Source organism: Cololabis saira, chromosome 15 (genome assembly GCF_033807715.1).
Source record: "Cololabis saira isolate AMF1-May2022 chromosome 15, fColSai1.1, whole genome shotgun sequence".
Lineage (NCBI taxonomy): Eukaryota > Metazoa > Chordata > Actinopteri > Beloniformes > Belonidae > Cololabis > Cololabis saira.
Window position 1 is genome coordinate 26259524 of NC_084601.1, and position 22637 is coordinate 26282160.

The window sequence follows — 22637 nt, forward strand, 5'->3', positions numbered from 1 at the left end:
AACTCAAGGAGGATTTACAGTATCTTTCAATTGCACTTCATTCCCAATAGGGAAATTTGTTTGCTATTTTTCTTTAAAAATAAAGATAAAATATTTGAAACAATTTATTCCATTGTCTTTTGTAGTTTTACCAAAAAAATCGAAATCGAAATCGAAAATCGGGTTTTTAGAGAAAAAAATCGGGATTTTATTTTTGTCCAAAATCGGCCAGCCCTAGAGGGTTTATCTATGAGCGCTGCCCGTCCCTGGAAGCTCGGTTCTTACAACTATGGTCAGCACTTGAACAACTTGATCAGAAAGTTGCTAAATTCTCACACTTCTCACTAGATAACAGATTTGGGTGATGGCCCTTACATACACAACCAGTGTCTCAATTTTGCACACCTTTTGGTCTACCTCAGTTGATGGAAAAAAGAGGTGATTTAATTTCACACCTTTCCGGAAAGCGGCTCTTACATACAGGCACCAAGACCGGCAAAAGGGGGAAATGTTCCGCAAAGAAATGCCAGTATGTAAGCGCCTATTGTTAGTATTTTGCCTCTGGCAGGAAATAAGCTCTTGCATAACGACCGGGGTATCATGTTTCAGTTTCTGCAGATCAAAGTGTTTGGCGGGCAAGCTCTCCCGGTTATAGCAAAGTGACATAACACAGAAATGAATGTCAAATTTTTCAGTTCACTTCCCTTATTTTCTTTTTGGTTTTGTGGCTCTAGTGGCCTTTATTGACAGTGGAATGGAGCTTGGGGTGGATTGGGAGCAAGAGTGGCAGGAAGACACGCTGCAAAGGGTCACATGCTGGGACTCGAACCTGCACTACCTGCAGGAGGACCGAAGCCTCTGTATATCACATTGAGCTAAATTGCACCCCAGTTAAATTCAGTTCTACTTTCACCAAATGTAAAGTCTATTTTGCAGTATCTTTTACTAATGAAGTCTCTTCAAAGTGTTGTTGTGGATGGTTTTAGCTGTGGGCAGAAAGGATACTGTACTCTCTGTTGCAGCAGATTCGAAGAAGCCTCTGAATGAGTCACTGTGTTGTGAGAGGGATGTTCAGGGTTGTTAGTTACGATTTTCATTTTTTATGGCATCTTTCTCATTTCAAATGATTCTACAAGATCCAAAACAGTTCCACCCTTCTTAATCAGTTTTTTTATTGGCTCTGATGCTGCTACCCTGAGAAGACTGCAGATGAAGTTGAGTCACTATGACATATACAAGATCTGGCAACTTGCAGTTATTGAGACGATCGTGTATCCTATATACATTACCACTTAAACCAAGATGGTGGTGTGTTCGCTCAAAGTAGTTCAAAACCCTCTGCTACTTTTATGTCCTTATATGTCTTGTTGACTATAGTATTCAGCCCAAACACTGTCTAATGTGTCAGGACTTGGTAAACATAATTCAGGTTTTATAGTGCAATATAAAGCATATTCACACGCACACACAGACACCCAAATCATCCCGCCTGAGAAAGTAAAAACCGCCAGTAGCTCTGAGGAGTATTGTCTCACCCTGGAAGCAGTGTAGATTGTGGAGAGAGGGAGGAAGCAGAAGAGGGGGTGCAGAGCAGGGCGGCTAGCTCGACTTAGAAAAAAAAACCTTCCCTTCAAACCACCACTACCAACAATTGATGGGCTCAAAGTACCTATGCAAGTCCTGCTCGATGATTTTAAGTTAAGGTTAACAAGGGATTTTTTGATAATAAGATGAGCTCCTAATCTTAAGAGCTGGGTATATAGTTAAATAAAATGAGAGACTGTGGCCTTGCAAGAAACAAAAGTCACGTCATCAAAAAATTGAAGACCCTTAGAAAGAAGTTGTCAGGGGTGGATTTTAGGAACCAATTGCAGTACAACATCATGTAGAGTTTAGAAAGTATTTGAATTATCAACAGGAAGGTTCTTCAGCGTGAAGCAGGTAACAGTCCTTGGAAGACTCCAGGAACCAAAAACAGTACTGACTGGCAGGCTAGTCAGTGCTCTGGAACAGGCCCACCATTCCTGTGAATCTTTGATGAAGGCGACAACTCCGTGGAGGAATAGTGATCGAGGCAGAAGCAGTATCAGAACCGTGCAGAACTTCAACGGTACAAACAAAGTCCAGAGGGAGCAGGCGAAAGACTTGTCGTGGATGGGCAGAAGGTCGGGGCAGAGACAAGAAACCGTGATCTGGGGCAATCCAGAGTCGAGCCCAAGATGTCAATCCGAGAATGAGCGCTGGAAAAAAGTGCATGCTGCGAAGACAAAGCAAGGCCTCAGTGACGCTTAAATGCTGGCTGGCTGGTGAGCAGTGAGGACCTGCAGCTGGGACCAAACAGCAGATAGGGGGGTGTGGGAGTGAACTCACCACAGCATGAGACAACAGGGCAGAGTGACAGAAGTTCTATATAGTAAAGGACCACAAGAGCAGGAGTGTAAAATGAAGATGAGAATGGTTACATGTCAATTGTGTTATATAGTTTGAGGGAAGCCACACTGTAAATCCTGCTGCTGTTCAGGGTAGCATGGATTTGGCACCCGCCCCATCTCCTGGACCCTGTGCTGCATCAGCAGGTCTTCTTATGTACAGTAGGTGAGGCCAACCAAACACACAGCGAATTTGACATTTTACGCAGTACCACCTCCCTCATGACTCCTCCACCCTCCCCTTAACTTTATCAATAGAGACTGCATAAAAAAAGGTCTCATCATTCCAGCAATTGTTGTCATGGATAAGAGACACTAATCAAGAAGGCACAGCAACAACACTTCCTTTGAGTACTCTGGAAGAAGAACCTGCTCTCTAGCAATTATCAGTGCAGAGTTTACTCACTTCCTGTCTCTTACTGTGCATGTGGTTTGCTGGCTATACAGCTGACCACAGGAAAGCACTCAAAGAAAATAATAAGATGCCCTCTGCTCTCACTGGATGCCTTATCTAGACCATGCTGCCCCAGTAGATCAAACTCCGTCACCTCTGACTCTTCCCTCCCAGCCCTCCACTTATCTGACCTGTTACACTCTGACAGATATTACAGATCAGTCAAACTATATTCATATGGGCCCTTTTTTAGGAAATGTTATAAAGTGCGTAAAAGCAGCAGAGAATTCAATTCACTTCAGCTTTGCAGATAACTCTGTTTTTCTACTAGTATTTTAATATTTAACCTTTTAGCATTCATGTCTTAAAAAAGTTCCTGATTTTGTAATATATTTAACTCACGACACACAATGACAAATTATTTTCTACTTTGTAGTAACTAAAATATTGTGGTGGAATCTTAAAAGAAGTGTTTGAAATATTTTTTTATGGTCAAACTCGACCAATAACAGGAGCTTTTTGGTCCACTGGAGAACCCTTTTTTTCTTTCTGAAACACAGCTGTTTATATTGAGATCCATCACCATCAGTTGCTCAGATTATCTGTCTTGGTACAGTAGGACCTTACAATTCAGTCCAAATTCCAAAATACTTTATTAATCTCTGAAGGGAAATTATTTGTTGCAGTAGTCTTCTTCAAAGAGTCATTGTAGAGGTTAATTGCTGTGAGCAGGAAGGATCCCCTGTAGGGGTCTGAAGGATCTCCCCTAGCAGTCTGAAGGATGTCCTGCAGCAGTCTGAAGGATGTCCTGTAGCGGTCTGAAGGATCTCCTCTAGAGGTCTGAAGGATCTCCTGTTGAGGTCTGAAGGATCTCGTGTAGAGGTCTGAAGGATCTCTTGTAGAGGTCTGAAGGATCTCTTGTAGGGGTCTGAAGGATCTCCCCTAGAGGTCTGAAGGATCTCCTGTTGAGGTCTGAAGGATCTCGTGTAGAGGTCTGAAGGATCTCTTGTAGAGGTCTGAAGGATCTCTTGTAGGGGTCTGAAGGATCTCCCCTAGCAGTCTGAAGGATGTCCTGCAGCAGTCTGAAGGATGTCCTGTAGCGGTCTGAAGGATCTCCTCTAGAGGTCTGAAGGATCTCCTGTTGAGGTCTGAAGGATCTCGTGTAGAGGTCTGAAGGATCTCTTGTAGAGGTCTGAAGGATCTCTTGTAGGGGTCTGAAGGATCTCCCCTAGCGGTCTGAAGGATCTCCTGTAGAGGTCTGACGGATCTCCTGTAGAGGTCTGAAGGATCTCCTGTAGAGGTCTGAAGGATCTCCTGTAGAGGTCCGAAGGTTCTCCTGTAGAGGTCTGAAGGATCTCCTGCTGATAATACATTACAGTAATCTGGCCTAGAAGATACAAACACGTGGATTAGTTTTTCAGCATTACTCTGGGAGAAGATGTTCCTGATCTTTAAAATTGTTTAAATGACAAATCCTGATCAAAATAACACCAAGGTTTATCACAGTTGTAGTGGGGGCCATCACAACAAAAACAAATCCAAAAACAAACAAACAGCAAAAACAATAACCTCTGTTTTATTGGAATTTGAAGACAAAACATTTGTGGACATCTTTTAGATCTATAATTCATTAGAATGTGTGGGTCAGAGAGGGTTGTTTGAGTAAAGGTTTAATTACTGGGACTTTACAAACCTGCACATATCCTGATTTTAGGAATGGGTTGCTCGGGTCAAATATTGTTGTACCAGTAATGGAGAAAACATTTTTGTGTGATCGAGTTGGGATGGGGTCTAACAGACATGTGGATGATTTAGCTTGTTTGACGACTGATGTCAGCTCAGGGAACAAAAAACAGTCTAGAGACAGGAGTGTGGACTCCTGTCCTTAGTCCATGCTACAAATAGGAGCAACTGGTACAACTGATACATTTCAGAGGGAAGTTCAAGGTAGTTTGTCCAATCAAGACCTTGAACGTCCCAGGCTTTGGTCGACCTTGCATGCTTAACCACCTGAGTAACCTCAAACACACTTGAGGGGGTGGTGTTAAAATCAGTGAAGGGCTCAGGTGGAAGAAGTACTGTATATATACCCTGGGGTTTCTTTGGGGTCTCCTTTTGGCTGTCTCTGAGCTGGTCTTTGGTCTTATTCCTCCAGTAAATTTCAGTACTTAAAAGTGTCCCCAGAAGAATTTCATACTAGCCTTCTCCTTGCAGCTTCTGCGGTTCCTAATTCTCTCAGATCACCTTGGGGGGGGGGGGTAAGTCTGTTTTTGATCTGACACCACATGCTCGCCCATACCTCCTTCTCCTCATTATTGGCTTTCTCCCAGAATCTTCCTCACTACTTGTGATGTTTCCAAAACAGTAGCTTAAGCGGTTTTCTTCACAGCATATTTACATCTGTTTATTAGCTTGTACATTTCCAGGTCATGTACCCAGCCATTTGTGAACTGTTCATGAGATTTAGACCACTCTTATTTATGACTTGAACTTTATTTGCTTTTTCCGTGAAAAAACATACAACAATAACACACAAGTGTGCATACTGATGACATTTGAACAATTAAAAAACAAGCAAACACAAAACGGAAAGAGCTTTAGACAGCTTTTAAGTGTGGAATTGCTGGCTGGCTGGCTGGCTGGGTGGATGGGTGGATGGATGGGTGGATGGATGGGTGGATGGATGGATGGATGGATGGATGGATGGATGGATGGGTGGTAGGACTGGGTATTGTTAAGAACCTCAAGATTCGATTTCGATTCTTAAGGTTTCGATTCGATATTGATTCGATTTGATATTGATTTAAATGCTTCGATATCGATTCAGTAAGACGTAGAAATACACAAATACCTGTTGGCAATTTTTCATTATTTTTATTTTCATGCCTATAACACGTGGCATGTTACTTCACATAGAAATGAACTGAGCAATAAACTTAGCAGCACCATAATGGCTCACTTGTACGTTTGTACTGTAGTACAAAAGTTAAGTAATAAAAAATAAAAAAAAAAAAAAACACATGACAGTTCTGTGTCAACATGATCGCGTATCGTGGTTCAAGTGTGTGTACCATTTTCCTAAAATCTTGATTTTCCACAACACTGTACCTTACAAATGAAGACGGCCATGGACTCCGTTATCTTCTGTGCGCGGACAGATCTTGGCGGTAGTTTGCAGACAAAGGCTTTGTCGAGTTGCATCTGTTTTGGATCCACAGTTTTAGCCGTAGGTTGTTGCAGGGCATCCGCATGGTGTCGGCTTAAGTGGTTCCGCAGGTTTGTCGTGTTGCTGTTGTATTTTAAGTTCTGCCTGGCACAACATACACACCACCCTACTTTTGTCCATTTCTCGTGTTCCTTCTTTAAATGGGAATTCAAAATGAGTCCAAACGTCTGATCTGAAAGATTCCGCTCGCCATCGTCGCAATTTTATTGTTGTTTGGTCGCGTGCAGCCATCATCCACAAAACGCGAATCATAAAAAAATGTTGCGCACAGCGCCTCCACTGGCCAGGAGGTGAATCGATTCAGAGGCTTTGCTTAAAGGAGACCTATTATGGCATTTAATGTATATTTTAAACAGGCCTTGAATGTCTTAAAAACAATCTAAAGCTTGTTTTTTCTACATAAATCAGAAATCCAGCCTGCGGGCCCTGTCACTAGTTTTACCGCTCCTAACCCCTTTTTCTGCGCCTCATTTTTAGGGAAGGGGGGGGTATGATAATGAGGCTCTGTGCTGATTGGCTCCCTGAATGACGTGTAGCAGGGGAGGAGGATAAACCTCGCTCCCCCAGAGCAGCCCGAGCCTGTAAATTATCACAACACTGAATTTTCACAAATGGCAACTTTATTGTTAAAAAAATAAAATATGAGTTGTATATAAATAACATTTATGCACTATTTCAGCCGGATCTGCCCGGCGGATGGTGAACGCTGCCCCGGAGCCACGCCGGGCGCCCGGCATGGCTCCGGGGCGCATCGCCCGTTACCGGTGATCAAACTGACAGATTTCGATGAAAATCTGTCTGTTTGAATGGTGAAGCTGATCCAGCCTGGGACGTACCCCAGAAATCCCTGCTCCCAAAGCGGCTGGGAACCTGGACAATTTAGTCGGACGGACCGCGCTTTGGGAACCAGAAAGTAAGCTGGAGCAGCGCGCATCACCGCGGCTTTAACCGGGAAATCTGACCGGTTCCGACCGGCCGGGACCGCAGGAACCGGCCTGGACTGGTAGCAGGGACTCCCGGGGACCGACCAGCGGAATTTCAGCCGGATCTGCCCGGCGGATGCTGCGCGACGGGCGCCGCAACCCCACGGCGGGCGCACAGATCGGCTCCGGAGCGCATCCGCGGCGCATCGCCCGTTACCGGGGATCAAACCGACAGATTTGGCTGAAAATCTCGGAGGATGAAGCTGGTCCGACCTGGGACGGACCCCCGAGGACCCAGCTCCCAAACCACCCGGGAACCTGGATGATTTAACCTGGATCCGCGGCGCCGTCCGACTGGCTGAAGGAAGCACCGCTCCAGCAGCGTAGAGAGCTGGTTGTGGGCGTGGTTTCAGCAGCGGAGGCTGAACCTATGGAAATGAGCGCCTATGGTGACGTCACCATAGGCGCAGATTCAGAATGGCTCAAAAAAAGGTCACGTGACACTGGAAGACTCAGTCAGGGAGGGGAGCAGACCCTGCAGAATTCCATGGTATTTTGTCTCCCCTGTGCTGGCAGGGTGAGGGGAGACCACTTTATATATGTTAAAACAAAAAAAACGTGTTTTTCATAATAGGTCCCCTTTAATCGATATTGAATTAGGGTTGGGATAATTGCGATGCATCGATTTTTCGATATTATTACCCACCCCTAATGGATGGCTGGATGGATGGATGTTGTGGCCTCACAATATGGTGGCTCCTCCCTACAATGCACTGTGCAACACCGTACACTATCAAACTCAGGTATGACTGGTATAACTTCAAAGGGTAGATTCTGTCATGCAAGAGTGCAGGCATGAATTGACAACAAAGTGTATTACGTTGGTGAATCTGTGAACACTTGGGATACCTGTTATTACTTCAGTTGATATCTATGCAGCTCTGCATAGCAACAGCTGAAAAAATGATTCTCGTACTATCCGCTTAACCTTACATTACACAATTCAGTCACTATTACTATTTGATGTGTGATGATGTACTGGTTTGTTTATGTTATTGCCGGAGAGTACAGTCGCTCATCCTCCATGTACCTCATACTGTCTGCTCTGTTTACATTCTTTGGGCTAACATGTATGCATGAACATGCATGCCTATCTTTTCTGAAGTCAGCATAGTTCCAGGTTTTGCCTCATAGAATGATAAACAGTCTTCAGTTACAAAAAAAAGGAAAAGCACAAATTGATGAATAAAATCTTTATTTAGGTTGTGCCAGAGATGAAGAGGTTTATTTGCTGATTTAAAGGGTGACTGTCAGGTTGGTTTTGATTTGAGTTCTTACCTCTTACATTAGTTGGCAAAGGTAAAAGAGTAATGTAAAAGAGTGGTACAAGACTTAAAATGTTAAAACTAAACCTGTAACTTTGACTTCATGTAATACTACTGTACATTGCAGGGTGCTTTAACTTAGCTAGCATGCCGTTCAGAGCAAGTAGGGCTCTGGAGTCCTTGTAGCATTGTGTAAATACGTATACGTGTGAGGCCCGAATATTTGTTGCAACCCTCAATTGGAGCTCTGGAGCCTGTAAAGGTTTTGGGGTGGTCCTGTTGTCAGTGTCTCCACATTCTGAGAACATTTCTACTCCTCTGGAATGTATTTCTGTGTCTAGTATGTGCTGCTGATATATATTCTTTTTTTTCCTTCCCACTCTAAAGTAAATCCTCTGTTAAGCTTCTTTTGGATTTGCCTTTAAACCCCCCTCTTCTGAACCCCTCTTTCTCAGATTTCAGTCACTGCTTTGCTTTTCCTGTTGTTGTATGAGAAAATATCCCCATAGTGCCACGTAGCACAAAAACATATATGAGCGTATGGTGATGACAGCTCGAGTTTCTGTCTTGAAAATATGATAAAAGGCTGGAAAAGCTGTTTAATAGATTTCAGAAATAGATCACACATGTTTCAGCATTACTCAGCCAGTTACTAAAACTCTGTTGCAGCGAGGGGAAGTGTACTGCTCTTCCAGATTGAAGATAGTAAACACAGCAACCCTCTTTTTACCCTTTTTCAGTGCATCCAGACATGGAACATTGTACTTCATGTGAATGCAACCACAGAGTGCAGTTTCAGGTAAACCAATGAGACATAGATGTGTCTCTAAAAGTCTTTTCATTCGATTTCTCACATTTGATCTTCCCTTTTGTGGTATAAAAGTCTAACACTGAAAACCTGACTAAGTGGCAAACCCTGACACAAACTTTGTTTCGCCCTAATTGGCTGTATTTTGCCACAAGTTGAATCTTCAGGAGTTTCACAGTTGTTCTTGCCAGATGTGGATAAAACTGTGACCTCATCGCAGTGCTTTACTTCTTTAGAGCTGCTTGCACATGTAAGAAACCACAGTCCCACAAAAAAAAAAATCTGAAGTGGATTTATGTGTAGATCAGTAAATAGTAGGGCTAATACGTGACCACAACAACCCAATAACATTGCCAAATCCCACTTCTTCTCCTGTGCATCATTAAACTGCTGCTGCAGCTGGAAGCATTACAATTGTAATTTGAGTGCATTTTACTTAATGAGTACATTCACTCTGTGTAGGCCCTGTTTTGCCTTTAGAAGTGCCTGATTTATTGTGGCAAGGATTCAACATTGAATTTGAAACATTCATCAGAGAATTTATTAGTCCATGTTGACATCAATGCATGACACAGCCGCTACAGATTTGCCGGCTGCACATACATGATGCAAATTCCCCCATTCCACCACACCCCAAGGGTGTTCTATCGGTCTGAGATGCTGTCACTGCGGAGGCCGACTGAGTACAGTGATGTTATCAATGAACTATATTAAGTTGTCAGGTTATTTGAACTTTGTAAAGTGGTACATTATTCTGCTGAAACTGGCTATCAGAAAATGGTCACACTTTGGTCATAAAAGGATAAACATTGTCAAATATGGGTAAACATGGGTAGACTATGGTAGATTGTGGTGTTTAAATGATGGTCATCTGTTGATTCTTAGCTCCACACTCATCTTCAATAATCAATATAAGCAATTCCAGTCTGGTATGCGTCCTCTCTATTAAATTGAAACAGCATTAATTACAATAACAAATGATAATCTTCTTGCAGCTGATCTCCTGTCCATCATCATCCTTTATATGTGTTCCCCCATACTTCCACACAGTAGCTCACTTCCATATATGAGCTACGTGTGTGGAAGTATGGGGGAACACATATAAAACAAACACGGATACAATATTCAAACTTCAAAAAAGAGCAATAAGAATTGTAAATAAAGCGGCCTTTAGAGAATCAACAAACCCACTCTTCATCAAACTGAGAACACTCAAATTCAAGGATCTGATCGACTTCAAAACTTTACAAATCATGCACGAAGCAAATCATCATCAGTTGCCACAATACATCCAGAAGTTGTTTCAAATAAAAGAAAATAAACACAATCTCAGGGGAATATGTAATTTTAAAAAACAACATACGAACAAACATCAAAACCCATTGTGTATCAGTGAAGGGAGTCAAATTGTGGAATAACTGTAAAGATGAAATGAAATCATGCAAATCACTAAGTAAGTTTAAACAAATCTTTAAAAACACTACTCTTAATGGATACAAAATGGAAATGGACACATGAACTGACAGCCAATGACCAAAGTGCCTTTCTCAGCTGAACCACTTTTTCTTTTCTTTTATGCTTTTCTTTTGAAGTTGTGTGAAATGAAGAAATGGTAAAAACAGAACATTAGAAGGGGTAGGACTAGAAAGGTTTTTTGAAACTTCATCCTACACCCTTTCAAACAGGAAATATTTATTTACATATAGATTTGTCTCTTTAATTTGCTTTGTTTTGCTTCTTTGTTGTTCTTCGTTTTTTTGTTTTTTTCGGTATATACATTTTATGCATTCTGATTATTTTGTTTTTGTTTTAACCTGTTTGAATAAATAAATAAATAAATGAAATGAAAATGAAATCCTGCTTAATCTGAGTTTGAGTCAATAGGCGTTGTGCTATTGGTATCTCATACAAACTTCAACTGATTTGAAAGTCAGTTCATCCAATAAAAATCCTTCACCTCACTTTCTACCGGTTACCACTGGTGTGCTCCAGGGTTCTCCACTGGACCCTCACTTTTCTTTTCCACTGTTTACTTCCACTTGGTCTAATTTTAGACAGGTTCTAGACAGAACCTCAGTGCATGTGGTCCAGCCATACGCAGCCACAATAGTGTGGCTCCTCCCCATGCTGGGCACCAGCCTGTTCACTTACTGCTGTGGGATGGCATCCCATCCTTCAACCAGCATGTCACAAGTCAGCCAACAGGGTTATGTTGGTCACTCTGGGAAGAACAGCACGCCCAAGCTGATCCCACAAGCGTTCAATGGGATTGAGGTCAGGACTGCTGGAAGACTAGTCCAGCCTCTACACTCCCAAATTCTGGAGGTAGTCTCTGATAAACCAGCTCTGTGGGGGCTAGTGTTGTTATTTATCTGTATGTGTTGCCGACACCAGCAGAAGAGTCAATAGCAACAGCAAAATAAGCTATTTGGCAAAGGCAAAATAAGATTTGATCATCCCACAAATGAATATATATGTGTGTTTGTGTGTGTGTGTGTGTGTTTTGTTTTTCATTGATTGCTCAAAGAGAAAGTGTAAACAATAGTATTTTGCTATGTCATTGTACCGTAGGGAGTACCGGGAGTTTTCTCGGTGGGCCAGTCAGTAATGGGCCGGCAGTGGCTGGTCTGCAGCTAGACACTCTTGAAAGAGATAGGCCCAGTAGTCCTGCCCATGCATTTGCCCCCCCCCCCCCTTCGTCCAATCACCTTTAAATCACCTTTAATGATGAGCTAATGACATGTCATTAGCAATCTGTCAGAGAGAAGAGAAAGCAAAAATTGAGGAAAAAAACGAAAAGGCGGTGCAGAAAAACTGAGGGAAAAGAAAAAAAAAAGTTCTCGTAACTGATTGGTTGCTAAGAGCAGAAATATAACAAACTTGTTTGCTGCTGCGGGGGCCAGCGGTGGTGGTGTAGCCTCTGGATCTCAGGAGGTGTCGTCGGACACTGAAAGTAAGGCTCCCGCTGCCATGGTGGTCCAGGAGGGGGAGGAGGACAGTGGTGATAGCAGAGTGTGCTAGCTTACATGTTGCGGATAAACAGTCATTCACTAAATGTTCAAAAATGTTGTCTATGAACTTTAATTGACATAATAGATAGTGTGTGGTGTAAATCTAGTTCTAAAGTGTTGGAAAATGATATACTATCCTGATTAATTAACCATTATTTTATGGTGGTGTGGTTTGAGCATGCAAATCTGCTTTTTCACAATGTTTATAATTACAAATCAGGTCACCAGAGAATCTTCAGATTAAATTACATCAAATAAGAGACTAATGGCGCTTTTGCACTAGTCCCACCTCAGCTCGGTTCTACCCGCCACGGCCCCGTCTTGCGCTTTTGCACTAGGGGCTGAGGCGGGTAGGCTGAGAGGGACTATTTCTGACATCAACACCCTCCTCGCCCCTGATTGGTCGGGGCGGCAGACGTTTGAATCAGGAAGCGGGAGTCGACGCGAGAGCGACTCGCGGCGATTTTATTATAAAGCGCAAACATCTGTTTGGTGATCCAACTCTGAGGTGCAGATGTTCATAAACCTGGGGGCTGTCGAGAAAATTAAAAAAGGGATGTAGACGGGCTGTTTTACTCACAGCCGCTCGCGGCTCCAGCTGATTTCTCATCAGCGCCGACACAAACAAAGGTGTTGCGCAATCGAGTACGTCACAGCAGCTTCACCCCAACCTGCCTCACCTGGCTGTGGAAAAACAAACGAGGACAAAACGGGTGGAGCCGCGCCGAGCCGTGTCGGGCCGATTAGGTACTAGTGCAAAAGCGCCAAAAGAGACAATGACCCATTTCACATTATACAGTTAAAACTAATGTACATCAACGGTCAATATCTGCGTGCAGATTGTGGTGGGCCAGTCTGGACCGAAAAAAGTCCAGGGCCGAATTTTTGTCTCATCCAGGCCTGAATGGAGATTACATGGAGATTCATGTAGAGAAGTTTTGTTGTATTATAGACTCACCCCAGGTTTACACATTAACAAAGTGCACTATTCAGAATGTGTCCCATGGAAATAATATCTTTACATTAAAATAGATAATTGTTTCTTCGGGTGTGCATCATTCATAAAATCCCAGTCTGTACCATGTTCACTCAGTTCGATTGTTACATAGCTTCTTGTGAAAATGTAGCATAGGAGTCTGAAAAATTGTTGAAAAGCTTGCAGTGCTTTCAAAATAATAGCAGCATCTTTGTACATTGAAAAACACTCAGACGCTCAGAAGGTGGGAAACAAGGACCATAAATGAAAATCAAGTTGAGGGTCCTTTAGGGTTTATTGAAACACACTACATGTTTTATTTAAAGCTGGTGTGACCTGGCCAGCTATGCCGGATATGCAATGCTTTCAAATATGCAATGGTATCAATGCAGAGAGGAACTTGTCAAGTTTCATGCAACAATAAACATGCCTGTGTGGATTTCACACATATGTGTGTTGATGCTCAGCCATGCCTTATGGATGGATTTGTACACGGCCATGCACAATGTTTTAGAGTGGTCTTCAGGTATTTAACTCATTCACCTTTTTTTGCTTGATTATTTAAGTGTCTTCAAAGAGTAATTCTTGAAGATTTTTGCTGTGGGCAGGAAGGATTTCCTGTCGCAGCGTCTCGGAGGAAGCCTCTGACTGAAGACACACTTGTTGAATCACTGTATTGAGAAGGGGAAGCTCAGTGTTGTTCATTATGCTTTTCATGTATTTTTTTTTTTAAACTCAGAGGGCCAGAAGCCTATAAGCTAGCTATGAAGCTTCTTTTTTTTTCTTTTTTTGAAACATATATATGAGGGGGATTGGGGGGGAGGGGGCATCCACTGTAAGTCTGAAATGAGAGAAACACAGGAAAACACACAACGGGCACACAAGCCTTTGAAATCTGCAAAAAAGAAAACAAACAGAGACGGGAACAGGCAGAGACACAAACAGCAACCATTTCAGGTCTCTAAAACTGAATCAGGACTAGGCTACTGCGATTATCTGTCCCCCAAAACTGTGGGGTGAGTATGTAGGTGAGTGAGCAGGTGTGTATGTCTGTGTAACTGTCTGTGTGCAAAGTGAAAACAAAGCTTTACCTGAACTGCAACTATAGTGGAGGAGGGAGGGCACAACCCCGCCACCCGAGAGACCAGAAGTCGACAAGGATATTCATATCTGGCGAGATCACCTGCTGGTGTCATTTGAAGTTGAATGTTGCACTGCCAGATGTGTGATAGCAACAAGAACTAACATGGTTTACTTCCGCATATATTCAGCTCATAGTTCTTTAACAGAAAAGGGAGAGAAAATTACTATTTGTATTACGAAATTAACCGATTTAACCATGCAACAGGCTTTAAAAAAAAAGAGTTACAGCGTCAGGTCACTGTTTTAATCCTCTATTGATGTGCTGCGCTGAGACTGAAGGATCAAAACTTGGTTAAAAATAATAAGTACAGGGGGTTAAGCCTCAGTGGCTTGTCGAACTGAGCCAAAATAATCTAAAAATTGTAAGATGGATCAAAGTAACATGCACATCAAGAGCAAACAAGGAAAATAAAAGCCGAGCAGGTCCAACCAGTGCACTTATTTGTGTATGTATGTATGTATATATATATATGTATATATATATATATATATGTATATATATATATATATATATATATATATATATATATATATATATATATATATATATATATATATATATATAGGTGGGAGTGGAGGAGAACACTACAGAAAAAAGATAATGTCTTATAAGATACATATATGCGTATATATATATATATATATATATATATATTAATATAGGTGGGAGTGACCATTTGACTAATGTGGTTAACGTCAGCGATGAAAGATGATAAGAAATGAAGGAGAGACATTGATCTAAAATAAAGTAATTATGTAAAAATGAGTAACTAAAAATGCTAATTAACCAAAAATGTGATGTTTAACTGTAAAGAAGAATTAAGGTTGACCTCCTTGGTTCAGTTGTAAGAGACACCAACACACGCCAGATGACCTAACTTACCGAGCCGTAGACTGGTTGAGCCGAAGTGGAATTCTGCCAACAAGACGAACAGCCGGCCTCGGTGGGGAGATCCGGGGCCCGATGGACGTTCCCCGGGGATATTGGGGTCGATCTGCCAGCAGGTCGACTGCGCTGTGATTCGTCTCAGTAGGTTTGACTATCGTCTAGCCTGGCGTGGTTGATGGGTGACTGCTCCAAACGGGACAGGTGTGAAAGCACTTTGAGTCATGGAGAGGAGAGAAGATTTTGTTCCAGAGCTGCTTTGCTGCATTTGGTACAGGGTATGTTGAATCTGTCCAGGTACAATTCATTCATCAATTTCAAGACTTTCAAGACATTCTGGAGTGAAATGTGATGTGCAGTGTCTGAAAGCTTGGTCTCAGTTAGAGGTTGTGGGTCCTCCAACTGGATAATAAATCAATATACACAAGCTAATAACACCCATGAATAGTCAAGAACAAAACATTGGACTATTCTGAAGTGGCCCTCTATGACCCCGGTTAACTGCAATTGGTCTCATCTTGAACAATGCTATTGAGAATGTTGTCAGAAAAATGAGTAGCCATGTGGAATGTCCATGGACTGGTATTTTTCTGGACAAGTTGGTCCTTTTGTGTCCATAATTTGCTAAAAGATCTTGGGACAAGGTTTTCACACAGGCAGTCGCCATTATGAAACTGTAGACAACAATTGTCCAAGTTGGCGAAGGTATCTAAAGGGTCGAATATAGGTCAATTATACTAAAACAGTTTTTAGTTCAGCTGAATACATTTGCTATTTTAAGGTTAGATTGGAGAAAGGTAGTCTAAAGAATAATAGTGTTGCAGTGTACTAACTATACCTAAAAAAAAGAAAAAGATATAAAACCAAATATCTGAAAACCACTAAAGAAAATTCTAAACATCAACTTGTGAAGGATGAACCAACCTTTAGTGTAAACTTCACTTCCATCTTGTTTTTGACACAGTGCTTTTGCGGTAAAGAGATCATTGTATGATTGTTGCAGTTTGTTACATAACTGTAGGGATCGTATTAATGTCTCTCTGCAGACTTGGAGGAAGATAATTGGATAAAGTAAATGTGCTGACTAGGTACTCCAGCGCGGTATGTTATTGGCAGAAAGCATGAGGGGCAGCATGAGGGAATTTGAGCTAGAAAATCAAGGCATTCTCCATCTTCAAATCCTATCAAAACCATCTCATCAAGCATCTATGTTTTTGCCATAATTTGATTAGATTTTTTTATTTAGCAAATATTAAAAAATCAGTAATACAATTACCATAAAAAAAAACAATAGACAGCATGTATGCAAAGAGGTCCAAAAAACCCTTTAGGGGCTTGACAAGAGGACTTCCTTGAATGAGCATAAAAATGGACATTATCATGGACATAAATGCATATTATACACAGCACACACACTCACACACACATACACTCCCGCACACAACACGCTCACACAAAGAAAAGAAAAAAGTAGATACCCAAAAAAATAGAAAAGACAAAGGAAAGAAAGAAAAAACTACTAAATACTGTATAAAAATGAGGAAAAAAGACAAATGTGAGTAAGTAGAAGTTTACATCATATTATTAAGCTAATGATATAGCAAAATATGTTTAACAGATTTTTTAAATCATTCATGAGAAAGTTTGACAAGGTGGGGAGGAAGTGAATTCCACATCTTGGAACTTCTGTAAGAGAACTTAAATTGAGATGAAATAGTTCGCGATTGTGGGGGCCAAAGTTGGGAAGCTTTACGGCTTGAATAATTATGGAATTCATTGTTTGGGAAAAAGAAATTGTGAAAAAATGAATCATCATTCTATTTGTTCAGGAATCATCCCTGAACAAATAGACTTAATAACAGACTGTAAGATGTGTCTTTTCTGAAAGACTGGGATGATTTCATCGCCTTTATTGTAAATGAAATGCAACAATAATGTCTCACAAGTCAATAACATAATAAAATGTAAAATTTAGATGTGGCAGTCAGAGTAGCCAGAATGAACAGACATGAAATTCCTCCAGCCATCTGTGATCATGCCAGTATTGTCTCCGTGTCCTCCCTTGGCCTCTATCCCTCCTGCTGCATCTTTCCCCTCTTTTTTTCTTTTTTTAGTGAACAGCTTACTGCAGTATCCTTACAGTCCCTCCATGTGTCCTGAGTTGTCCTCTTACCCAGCATGCACTGCATTATTCCTGCACTCTGCTGTCTGTTTATGGCAAGGAGTTCCGACAAAGGAGAAAAGGCAGCTATTATAATACTATTTCATACTCTGGTTTCCCTCAGTTATCATTACTACCATGTGTGTGTGTATTTATATATATATATACACTGTTAAAAAAAAAATAAAGGCAACACTTAATCCACATAATGTAACCCCAAGTCAATCACACTTCATTTGCAGAGGCATGTGGAGGGCACGCACACCACTGAGCCTCAATTTGATGTGTTTTAAGGACATTACATCAAAGCTGGATCAGCCATTAGTGTTTTTCCACTTTGATTTTGAGTGTGACTCCAAATCCAGACATACATTTGATTTCCATTGATAATATTTGTGTGATTTTGTTGTCAACACATTCAACTATGTAAAGAACAAAGTATTTAATAAGAATATTTCATTCATTCAAGTTTATTTATAAACAACAGCGCATAGTCAGAGCTCAGGGGGCCGTCCTGGAGGCCGGGCAGACCTGCAAGATCGTTTAGGTAGGAGGCTGTCCTCGGCTTGGGGGGACATAGAAACCTAGGCGCCAGCGGGGGGGGGGGGGTCCTCTGCGCCGGCTGGGGGGGACACCGGGTCCTCGGCGCCGGCTGTGGGGGACACCTGGTCCTTGGCATTGTCTGGGGGGGAACACCTGGTCCTTGGCATTGTCTGGGGGGGAACACCTGGTCCTTGGCAGGGGTCTGGGTGTGAGCTGAGGCGCAGCAGAGAAACGGGGGCAGGCTGCGTCCAGAACCTCCTCAGGAACAAGAACAGGCTGGGGTGTGTCCAGGACCACCCCCGAAACTGGGACAGGAGGGGATTGCCGCCGCCGTCATCGTGTCTTCTGCCTGCACTGAGCCTGAATGCTCTTGGGCCCACCGAAAGCCAGGCGCGTTCCCCAGAAGGGGCACTCCTCCTCCCTGAACTGTGCCATGCTCCTCTCTGCCTCCCGGTGGAAATACTCCCAGAGGGTTGTCTGCTCTCCTGCTGGGTCCATGCTGGCTGGTCCGTTCTGTCAGAGAGGTTGTAGTAGGACCCAGATGCAGGAGAGCAGGAGGCAGTAGTTCTCAAAAACTGTGATTTATTAACTCAAACAAAACCATAAACGCTGCTGAGCAGGATCCAAAAACCAGAATATAAACATGAATCAAGAACTCAAATCAAAAAACCTGACGAGGAAAACATGGAGGGATGAAACAGTACGGACCAGCAGGGAGCAAGGGAAAGACAAGACCAGATATACACAAGGGTGCAGACGATCAGGGCAGATGGGAAACAGGAAAGTCAACCCAGAACTGAAACACAAAGACATGGGCTTCAAAATAAAACAGGAAATGTCAAACCCTGACAAGCCATAGAAGCCACCTGACAGCACAGTGATAGCTTATGTCACTGTGTTCAACCTCATTTTCTTCTAAAAGTGCAACAAATTGTCTGTGATTTAGTGCTCTTGCTCTGAAGTTAACCGTTTTACATTTCCAAAGCCAAAGCCTCACGCAGGACAACAGTCGTGTCAGTCGCTTCACGAGTGACATTTGGAGTTCTAGTGTGAAGAGTTTTGCTTCACTCACAAGAGTTTCCTCACACGCGGCGGATGCTATCGCTAAAGCTTTCACAAAGCTTAAAGGAGCTGTCTGTAAGAAATGGCCGAAACTGGTACTGCAGTCACTTTCAAAATATTGTTGAGCGGCGTGTACCCTCCCCCTCCTCCCCCCGACCAGAGGTTGCCAGGTTTTTCATCCAACACGTTCGTAGCGGCTGCTGCGATAATTAGAGCCGAGCTGGCAACCCGGATGCCGAAACAATACTGACTTTGTGATTGGGAGATAGGTGGAGGGTGGAGCTTCAGAAACAATACTGACTTGGTGATTGGGAGATAGGTGGAGGGTGGAGCTTCAGAAACAATACTGACTTTGTGATTGGGAGATAGGTGGAGGGTGGAGCTTCAGGCCAAAACAAAAAATTACAACATAAACATCAGTTGAGGGCTGCAACTCCTCTTTTTAAACTGGAATATCCTGGCTTGAGTGCTGTTGTCAGTGACATAAGTATTTGAAATGAACATGATTTTTAAATGTCTGTTGACATATCGGGGTCATTTTATGATTTGTTTTATTATTGCTCTTACATACACCTTTAATAATTCATAATTCATTTTTTATTGTAATATTTATTCCTTTTTCCTCAGGTAAACTAAGGTTTATAGTTTACAACTTGTATCAACTCTAAGAGAGTGACATGTCTACTGCTGTCTGTGTTGGTGCACATTTATTACCACAGGAAAACTTGAGTTAATAAACTACATGAGTCTAAATCATCTCTAAGAGTCTCTAGAGGGTGAAATATTGCTCATTGCCTCAGCCTACAATAAAACAGTCAATTCATGATACTTTCTCATCTCCTAATTTTTATACCTGATAATACAATGTCAGTCTCATGTACATGAGACAACAATATTGAAGAATTTATGGATTTCACGCTGTGATCAGTGATCAGCCCTCAAAATCCTGATGGGTGCATCTCTAATCCCAGCTCATTACAGGCGAGAGGCAGGGGTCCACCCTGGTAAGGTCGCCAGTCTATCACAGGGCCACATATGGAGACAGACTCACACCTTTAGAACCATCAATTAACCTAGGATGCATGTTTCTGGACTGTGGGAGGAAGCCGGAGTACACAGAAAGACCCCTGCCGGGCCAGGGAATCGAACCAGGACCCTTCTTGCTGTGAGGCAACAGTGCTAACCACTAAGCCACCGTGCTGCCTGTCTTTTTCAAGTTAAACTTAAAATAAAAGTGCATTTGTATTACAACCATAACAGCTTTTGGGTGAATTTTAAATGTCATATTTTTTATAATGTACCAGGTTAATGTCCTGATAGCAGTGCACTCTGGCATCCTCTGTTTGCTGCCCTGGATCTGTTTGGTAATTCTACCCCACGATGTTTCTAACAGCAGTTATATCAGCATTCTGGGAGGTGATTGGTCCTTACAGCATCATTAGCTGCCAATACTTGCTGTTGAATCTCAATATAATACTAGAATTAATATGTTGCATAACTACCCAAATCGCTATCGGATCGAATTGAATCAAATCCTGATGATCAATCTTGAATCTTAAGAATCAAATCGATTCTTGATATCTGAATTGATCCCCAGCCCTAGTTTCTCCAATTAGAGGTGAAGTACTTTTTCAAGCTGCTTCAGGCGGCGTTTTGTAGAAGATTGTGCCCCGCCAGGTTGTCTTTGCCGGATACAGTGTCTAACCACATCCTGACATGCAGACTAAACACAAAAATGTGTTAGAACTCATGTTGCTCATTTGAGGAGATTTCTTTTTTTTTTTTTTTTTGTAATCTCTAACCAAGTTTGAAAACTTTCTAAGATTTAACACCCACCCGCAACCTTGGGTAAATATGTAATGCCATGAAAACATGTTTTTAATCACTCTGATCCTTTCCTGGGACTGATACGTTCTTAGTGCCTCAGTCTGATGTTGATGGTTGTTGTTCATTAGTCTGACGGGGCTGTGTTTGTGTTTGCAGGCGTTTGTGTCTGGGAGCTCACAGCGCTGCCTGGAATCAGCGCTCACCACTTCCCCTGGTAAGACTTTCACTTTCGTCAGTTCCACACGGTAAATCCCAGCAGCCTGCAGAATACCGATGCAGCGTCTCACTTCACTGGACCTCCCTGGTGTGAACGGTGCACGCATGCAAACTTACATACACGCTGATCTTAATGCAATGACGTTGAAATCTTTACTTTAAATGATGTGATCTGCTTGCTGATGGCAAATACTCCACACTTGTTTCCTGTTTTTTATAGCTGTTGACTCTGTGTGCTTGTTTTTGTCACCTCCTTAGGACTTATTTTTTTTTAAATCGTGTACCTTGTTTGGACCAGTAGACGTCTTTAGATTAGATCCCGCTAATATTGCTGTATGAACGCGCGTTAAACGCACGTTGGGGGATATAAATGCAAGGCGTGTTATTTGCCTGCTGAGTTGAGAAGGCGTTATCCATGGAACATGATGTGTAGGCGCGTAGAATTACATATTATCTCTGCATCAGCAAAATTAATACGCCGTCAGAAAGGTGTAATTTTCAAAATGAGGATGAGTGAAGATCGGGGTGAGTATTTTTTTGACCGGGTTTTACTTCATTCAAACCCCCCGTTTGTCGTTGTCATTTTCGGCCTGTTGTTCAAATGAGACTGCCATTTCTGGGATTTTAGTTAAAGTTGGAGCCAAGCTGTCCAAGGTAGGAGTAGGACACAGATGCAGGAGACCAGAAGGCAGGAGTTCCAAAAATGAGGATTTATTTAAACTAAAAACTCTGCAGTGCAGGATCCAAAATCAAAACCAGAAAAACATGACGTGGCACAAGGAGGACAAAACAATACGGACTAGCAGGGAGAAAGGGAAAGAAAAGACCTGATATACACAAGGGTTAACGAGACACAGGTGCAGGCAATCAGGGCAGATGGGAAACAGGAATATCAACCAAGAACTCAAACACAAAGACATGAGCTGCGTCCGAAATCCCATACTTCCACCCTAATGAGTAGCAACAGTTTGTGAGATTTTTTAGCCCAATAATCTACATCTATGAACACACAAATCGCCATTAAGCCCATAGCATACATCTTTGTTTGGTTAGAAATGAACAACAGTCAAAAAACTGCAAGTTTCTATGTTGAAGTTATTTTAAAGACATTTAAAAAAATCATATTAATATTCCAACCTGATCCAAATTAATATTGGCTTCCTTAATAGATTTACTACTTTATACACTTGAGATACATAATTCTGAAATGAGTCCAGCTGTTTACTTGTGAAAATGTTGACACAGCATACATTCTGCTGTAATAATGTTCTGACTCTTCCAGTTGCCATAAGGTGCCAGTGTGGTATGTTTTACGTCGGCATAATCTTTACAGTACACTTTTATAAGTTTGTCCTGAATTTAAATAGAACGTTCACATTCTTCTGACTGGAACAGTTGCCGTGTCCCTCCAGAAATGGACCTCACAGTGGATGTTTTTGGACTCCAGCTTGGCTCTCACACAAGTGGATTAGGGCAGAACAAAGGCTATTAAGAAATGCCACCGCTCCATTTCCCCCACTGTTTAACTGGTTACTAGGAGCAGTGAATATCCTGCTACCGTCAGGTGGACGTCCACTCTGAAAGCAACAGCTGATCCCACAGAGAGCTGCTAAATCTTAGCCAGCACCAGCTAATTTAATAGAAACAAAACATTTTGACCTTTTTTTTATTTTTTAATACAAATACAATTAGAACTTAAATTCCAAAATAGTTCAGATGCTGCTTAAA

At 42.1% G+C, this 22637-nt stretch overlaps 1 protein-coding gene across 4 annotated transcripts in view; it reads left to right on the top strand.

Moving 5' to 3' along the window:
• thrb (thyroid hormone receptor beta) overlaps positions 1–22637 on the top strand; it is a 156326-nt gene that overhangs the window by 77704 nt on the left and 55985 nt on the right. For all 4 annotated transcript variants that reach the window (XM_061741182.1, XM_061741179.1, XM_061741184.1 and 1 more), the window contains one exon: positions 20850–20907. The gene's annotated coding sequence lies outside the window, so the exon portion shown is untranslated. The remainder of the gene's footprint in view (positions 1–20849; positions 20908–22637) is intronic.